Here is an 8,134-nt window from a genome sequence, read left to right as displayed (position 1 = left end):
ATGGGAGTGGCTTATGTTTTGAGAGAGGGGTTGTGGTGAGGTTGGGAGAGGTGTGGGGGTGAGGTTGGGAGAGGGGTGGAGGGAGAGGGAGGTTGAACTTTGTGCAAACCACAAATACAATGGGGAAGAAACATTCCTTTCTATTCTCCAATAAAAATACATTTAAAACAAACAAATGTGTCATTACCCTAATGATTGGTTGACTGGTTTGGGTCAATATTAATGCTTTGCTTTGTGGTGTTGGAAATTGCCCCTCCCCCTCTGGATGATGGGAAGAGGACAGTGTGAGTCAAAGGATGAGGAGAAGTGGGTGGAAAGGCAGAATCAAGAGACAGGAGGAAGAAAGATTCCACAGAAGCGAGAGGACAGGACATGATAAGACAGAGGAGGAGAAAGAAGTGGGAGCGAGAGAGCGAAGGTTGCAAAGCCATTTAACCATCTGGGTAGGGGTTGAGTGGGTGGGGACAGGCATGGCATAGAGGTTGGAGGACAAACAACATCTAGTGCAGATGTTGGTTGAGTTCCTGCCCGACTACACTGCAGACACATGCCAGATCTTGCAACGCCTGGATAGGTATTTAAGTTACAGCTAACCACATCATATGATATAGCAATCTGATGCCCTACTGCACACTCGATGACGTAGCATGCAACCATTGTGGGCGGGAACTGGGAGAGGGTGAGGTCAAAACAGGAAAGAAAGAGGTGCAAAGAAATTAGTCTAAGTTTGGTCGAAACTGTGCTTAATCTATGTCAGCAGATTTGTATGTGTGCAATGCAATACTGTACATGAATAAATTTGTTTAGGGGTGGGGGAAGGTCTTGAAAGCAGAACTCAGATCTTGGAAGGTACTGCAGACTGTTGTTAACTTACACCACCGGTCAAAGGTTTTAGAACACCTACTCATTCAAGGGTTTTTCTTAATTTTTACTATTTTCTACATTGTAGACATCAAAACTATGAAATAACACATATGGAATCATGTAGTAACAAAAAAAGTGTTAAACAAATCAAAATGTATTTTATATTTGAGATTCTTTAAATAGCCACCCTTTGCCTTGATGACAGCTTTGCAAACTCTTGGCATTCTCTCAACTAGCTTCACCTGGAATGCTTTTCCAACAGTCTTGAAGGAATTCCCTCATATGCTGAGCACTTGTTGGCTGCTTTTCCTTCACTCTGCGGTCCGACTCATCCCAACCATCTCAATTTGGTTGAGGTCGGGGGATTGTGGAGTCCAGGTCATCTGATGCAGCACTCTATCACTCTCCTTCTTTGTCAAATAGCCCTTACACAGCCTGGAGGTGTGTTGGTTCATTGTCCTGTTGAAAAACAGATGGGATGGCGTATCGCTGCAGATTGCTGTGGTAGCCATGCTGGTTGTGTCAGTTAACCCAGGAAACGGAAAACAACAAAACGGTAAAGAATTCCAGTAGGCCTAGCCTAAAACTGATCCTTCTGGTTTATCTCCATTGTTGAAGTGAAAGATAGATCATTTATGGCATTTATGGCAGCCGGGCAAGTTGAGCCTGCTCTGTGGTTGCCCCATTAGGTAGGTGATTTCTTAAAACTGAAAACCACCAAACTGCAAAGAATTACACTAGCCTAACATAGGAGCTACACTGGGACATTGCAAAAAGCAGTCGTTTTTTGTACCTGCTACACTGGAGAAGCCGGCACGATCACGCCCAGGTTTCGTGTCCGATGTAACAGGCCAGTAAAACAGAATTTTCTGCTTCCTCCCTTAATTAAGTGACCGACAAGTTATGGCATTTCTGTATGTAAACAACTATTTTCAGGCAACCAAAAAAAGACTACTGATGGGACCAGTTTTTCAGTGATATTTTATTCCTCAATTGGTAGTTACAGTCTTTGTCCCATCGCTGCAACCCCCTTACGGACACGGGAGAGGCGAAGGTCGAGAGTCATCCGAAACACAACCCAACCCAACCGAGCCGCACTGCCCGCTTAACCCGGAAGCCAGCCGCACCAATGTGTCGGAGGAAACACTGTACACCTGGCGACCGAGTCAGCGTGCACTGCGCCCGGCCCGCCATAGTCGCTAGTGCGCGATGGGACAAGGACATCCCTGCCGGCCAAACCCTCCCTACCCTGGACAACGCTGGGCCAATTGTGCGCTGCCCCATGGGTCTACCGGTCACGGCGGGCAGCGACAGAGCCTGGACTCGACCCAGGATATCTAGTGGCACAGCTAGCACTGCGATGCAGTGCCTTAGACCACTGCACCACTCGGGAGGCCCCGGACCAGAGTTTTTCTAATCAGGTCACATAGTTTGGAAAAACTCCTGGAAAAACTCCTGGCCCTAGGGAGGATGAAAACCCTGTCAAACTACAGCAACCTTGTACTTGTTCATATTAATTATATTTTAAAACTAGACTGGGGGGGTCCTTTACACAGACACAGAGACAACAACTGCGATTGGACAATAAAACTACCAGGGCTGAGCTTATTTATTTATTTATTTTATTGGCCCATCCACCCCTCCCTCTTCGGAGGACAAACATAGCTTTGTTTTTACAGCTTTTTTTGTTTTGTTTCATGTACATTCTACACACATTTGAAATACAGGGCACTTTTTTTACACAGGAGTTACATAGCAAAGACATAGTTCCTTGTTATACCACAGCGTTGTTGAATACTCATTTCTGATTGGCTAGAATGGTATTCTAGAATGGAAATTAAAACCAGATAATAGGACAGTTGGAAAAGATATTGGGACACCTTGCAATCATGATCAATATGCGCCTACACTGTACTTGCTACAAAGTTCGAATCCAGGCTCTGTCGCCGCCGGCCGCGACCGGGAGACTCATGGGCGGCGCACAATTTTCTAGCTATGCCAGGCAAAATCTGGCATTATCAGCTCATGGTTATGGATGTATCCAAATGAATATCAATAGAAAACTGGCTGCAGAGGTTGTGACTGTGTTAGCCGTAGTTAGCTGGCTAGCTAGCAAGCAAGGGAACGGAACATAAAGAACGAACGACTGAGTAGTGTCCATAAATATCGAACTAATCGAACGAGCAACCAAAATATGAGAAAGTATGAATTCGCTAATATAAACGAAAATATACAACAACAAAAACATGTTCTACCGGTAAAAGTGTGCCTAGTATTGTTTTCTTTGGCAACTGTGGTATAAGAGGGATAAGCAGCTTAAACAAACGCAATGGAATAAATTTAGCTGTTATTCTGGCTGCAGAGGTTGCGACTGTATAGCCGTAGCTTTTGGCTAGCTAGCATTATACCATGGCATTGTTGAATACTTGTTTCTGATTGGCTTGAAGGGCATTCTAGAGCTTGCATTATTTTCCTATAATGCACTGTATATCGGCACGATATAATTCAATGTCTATAGTTTATTCTTACATGTGTTGGTTGAGCTGCTATTGAAAACATTATTGGTATTGTTGAATTCGATTTTCATGATTGCAAGCTATAGCAAGGACTGGTGGTTTTGGTTAACATGGCAACTACTCTAGCTATAGTAAACTTGCTAGCTACTTCAGTGGATGTTGAACACATTTCTACCAACAAATGAACACATTTCTAGTGGCAAATGTATTCAATTATAGCCATGGTATAAAAAGGATAATCAACTCAGGGCTCTATGCGTTCTCTGGAAAATAATGTGGAAGGTCAGTTGCATGGACTCACACTGTGTGCAATAAGTAAGGGATAAACGCCTATGTTTTTTCTGTACATTACCTTGGAAATAATGGACAACACATTATGGGGTATTGTGTGATTGTGTGTAGGACAAAAAATCTAAATGTTATCCATTTTAAATTCAGACTGTAACACAACAAAATGTGGAAAAAGTCAATGGGTGTGAATACTTTATGTTTGGTGTTTCTATTCCAAGAAAAACGAAAATACATTTTACAGGATAGCCTATGTAAAACATCCATTAACACATTTCACGTCCTTCAAAATAGAAACTATACAGTATATCCTAATGTTACAAAGTAGAATATAAACTAGATATAGGTTACTGTGGGTGGGGTAGGCCAAATAAATACAACCGAATAGGCCTAATTAAAAGAATAGTGATAAAGGAAACAAAAAATGCTAGTTAGAGCATGACCAGAGCTTGTGGCTGAGCAGTACCAGAGTGAAATTGGAGCGGGAGAGAAGGCCAACAGCATTTTTTAAATCTGCTCTGGCCGCTCCAGCCGAATTACAAATTACACTCTGCTCCTTGCTCCACACTCGCCCACTTACATGCTCTGGCATTCAAAAGCAGCCCTGCTTGGGCTATCAAAGAACTGTCAATTAATAATCATATCAATGGATGGAATCAGTGAATGAATGGCTGCAGCAACGGTCTGACAAGCACAACTGGTGCTGCAAAACAAATTAGGCCTAATTTGACAAAATAACAATTAAGTCGTTCAAACGACTTAGAATCTGGTCATCAAAAAGAAAGGAGGACCAAGGCACTCTTCATATAATTAATTAAAATGCATTTATTAGTATGGCATGTTCAATAGAAACAAGGTTTTAAAAGAAAATCTGACGCGTTTCGGCTGCATGGCCTTTGTCAGGGAGTACAAAGAAATAATACAATGTCCTCTTTTGAACAGCTTTTCCAATTAGCCCTAATTTGAAGAGGGAGTGGTTACAAAGTTGATTGGACACACCTAGTAAGCAATACTATACACATTAAAAAAGTGAAAAACTGTAACTATGTTATCATTCAAATACAACTCCAAGTTAGAAGTATCAGAACACTTAGAAAGGTAGTTGTAACCTTAAATATGACTGGGAAAGGTGTCAAAAATAAGAAAGCAATATATTCCATAGTACACTAGAAACCAGCAAAACATGAACAACAGTCTAAACATAGCTGAGGGCAATTGAGCACAATGTCCACTAGATGACAGCAAATGGACCTATCACAACCCTACAGAAAGGGTGAGAAATCCATATCTTCATTTAAACCAGGGTATTTAGTGGCCTGTAGTTTGTAAATCCAAAAACTTTCCCTTTGGTTTAACTGTTTAAGACGGTCCCCTTTTCTAATAGAGGCCGGAATATGATCAATACCCATAGCTTGTAGGGAGGCAGGGTTACCATGGTGTAAGGACTTGTAGTGCCTTGCCATGGGGTAGTCTTCATTGCCTACTCGTATGGCGTACTTGTGTTCCGCTAAGCGGTCTTGAAGGCGTCTCTTTGTCCGTCCAATGTAGAACACCTTGCACTGTGGACAGTTAATGAAATGCTTGACGTAATACTCCATTTTGGAAGCTGTGTCAACAAAATACTTTTTCTGTGCAATATTTCTGCAATGGTTGCACTGGTTACATTTACAAGAGCCCTTGGGTTTGTGGTCAAGCCAAGTTTTTTGAGAGTCACCCGGAAGATAACTGTGGATTAATTTGTCATTTAGGGCAGGACATCTCTTAAAGCTTATGACTGGTGGCTCAGGGAAGACTTGGCGTAGTAGTGTATCACTTTGGATGATTCCCCAATTATTTTTAATGATTCTTTTAATGTTCTCTGCTTCAGTGCTGTATTTTGTAACAAAATACACTCTCTCTGATGTATCACGAGGCACTCCCCTTCGCAACAAGTTCTCTCTGTCAAGTAGTCCAGCCCTTATACCTGCATCTTTCAGGACCTGAACGCTTTAACCCCAATTCAAGAAGCCATTCTCCAATTCAGCAGATTTGACACTGTAGTCTGTTTCCTGATCGCAAATTCTGCGGACTCTTTGGAATTGGCCATATGGAATATTCTCTTTTAGCCTTTTGGGGTGAAAGCTGTCTGCCCTCAGAATGCTATTCCCATCTGTTGGCTTCCTAAAGATTGATGTGTGCAAACCACCTTTGTCATGCAAACCACCTTTGTCACCTCTTGTCCTTCTAGACCTGTCTGCTGCCTTTGATACTGTGAACCATCAGATCCTCCTCTCCACCCTCTCCGAGCTGGGCATCTCCGGCGCGGCTCACTCCTGGATTGCGTCCTACCTGACCGGTCGCTCCTACCAAGTGGCGTGGCGAGAAGCTGTCTCCGCACCACGTGCTCTCACCACTGGTGTCCCCCAGGGCTCAGTTCTAGGCCCTCTCCTATTCTCCCTATACATCAAGTCACTTGGCTCTGTCATATCCTCACATGGCCTCTCCTATCATTGCTACGCTGACGATACACAACTAATCTTCTCCTTTCCCCCTTCTGATAACCAGGTGGCGAATCGCATCTCTGCATGTCTGGCAGACATATCAGTATGGATGACGGATCACCACCTCAAGCTGAACCTTGGCAAGACGGAGCTGCTCTTCCTCCCGGGGAAGGACTGCCCGTTCCATGATCTCGCCATCACGGTTGACAACTCCGTTGTGTCCTCCTCCCAGAGTGCGAAGAGCCTTGGCGTGACCCTGGACAACACCCTGTCGTTCTCCGCTAACATCAAGGCGGTGACCCGATCCTGCAGGTTCATGCTCTACAACATTCGGAGAGTACGACCCTGCCTTACACAGGAAGCGGCACAGGTCCTAATCCAGGCACTTGTCATCTCCCGTCTGGATTACTGCAACTCGCTGTTGGCTGGGCTCCCTGCCTGTGCCATTAAACCCCTACAACTCATCCAGAATGCCGCAGCCCGTCTGGTGTTCAACCTTCCCAAGTTCTCTCACGTCACCCCGCTCCTCCGCACACTCCACTGGCTTCCAGTTGAAGCTCGCATCTGTTACAAGACCATGGTGCTTGCCTATGGAGCTGTGAGGGGATCGGCACCTCTGTACCTTCAGGCTCTGATCAGTCCCTACACCCAACCGAGGGCATTGCGTTCATCCACCTCTGGCCTGCTGGCTCCCCTTCCTCTGCGGAAGCATAGTTCCCGCTCAGCCCAGTCAAAACTGTTCGCTGCTCTGGCACCCCAATGGTGGAACAAGCTCCCTCACGACGCCAGGACAGCGGAGTCACTCACCACCTTCCGGAGACATTTGAAACCCCACCTCTTTAAGGAATACCTGGGATAGGATAAAGTAATCCTTCTACCCCCCCGCCCCCAAAAAAAAAAAAAAAACATATTGTAAAGTGGTTATCCCACTGGCTATAGGGTGAATGCACCAATTTGTAAGTCGCTCTGGATAAGAGCGTCTGCTAAATGACGTAAATGTAAATGTAAATGTCATTTTTACTAATGTCGAGGTCCAAAAAATGAATGTTATCCTTGCTGTACTCCATAGTTAGTTTGATGTTAGGATTAATGCTGTTAAGGTATTGATGGAAGGAAATAAGTTCATCTTCTGAGCCGGACCAAAACAGGCAAACATCATCGATATAGCGTCCCCACCATATAATCCGGTCAAGGAAATGGTTATTAGAAGGATCCAAAATGAAGTCATTTTCCCATTTACCCAAGTACAAACCAGACTTAGAATCTGGTTCGAACGACTTCTTTTAAAAAAAAGTAGTTTGAACAACGAGATAATTCCAAGACTCTAAATTGACAGTTGTGGTCTTGGGCTTCAGGGCTTCCGTAAACATATAATAGCCAAATCATTGTCACAAGGGGTTTTATGGCTGATTTAAAAACTTCAACCCTGTTGACTTTAATGGCACTTTATTGGGACTTACTATAGTCTTTTTTTCTTTTTGAGTTATTTATTATGCCAGAATGATGGTGCTGAGGAGTATGTTTTGCTCATACATTTACACATTTTAGTAGACGCTCTTATCCAGAGTGACTTACAGTTAGTGAGTGCATACATTTTTCATACTGGCCCCTCGTGGGAATCGAACCCACAACCCTGGCGTTGCAAGCGCCATGCTCTACCAACTGAGCTACATGGGACTACAGGAGTAATAAAGCAACAGCGCTTCTACTTCCTCAGGCGGCTGAAGAAGTTCGGCTTGTCCCCCCCGACCCTCTCCAACTTTTACCGCTACACCATCGAGAGGGTCCTGATCGGCTGCATCACTGACTACAGTTCAGCATTCAATACTATTGTTCCCTCCAAGCTCATCACCAAGCTCAGGGCCCTAGGTCTGGACACCACCCTCTGCAACTGGATCTTGGACTTCCTGACGGGCAGACCACAGGCTGTGAGGACTGGCAACAACACCTCCTCCACACTGACTCACAACAAGGGGGCCCCCCAGG

Source organism: Coregonus clupeaformis, chromosome 6, assembly GCF_020615455.1.
Source record: "Coregonus clupeaformis isolate EN_2021a chromosome 6, ASM2061545v1, whole genome shotgun sequence".
NCBI classification, from domain to species: domain Eukaryota; kingdom Metazoa; phylum Chordata; class Actinopteri; order Salmoniformes; family Salmonidae; genus Coregonus; species Coregonus clupeaformis.
The sequence above is the reverse complement of the archived record's forward strand: the minus strand, read 5'-3'. Positions refer to the sequence as shown.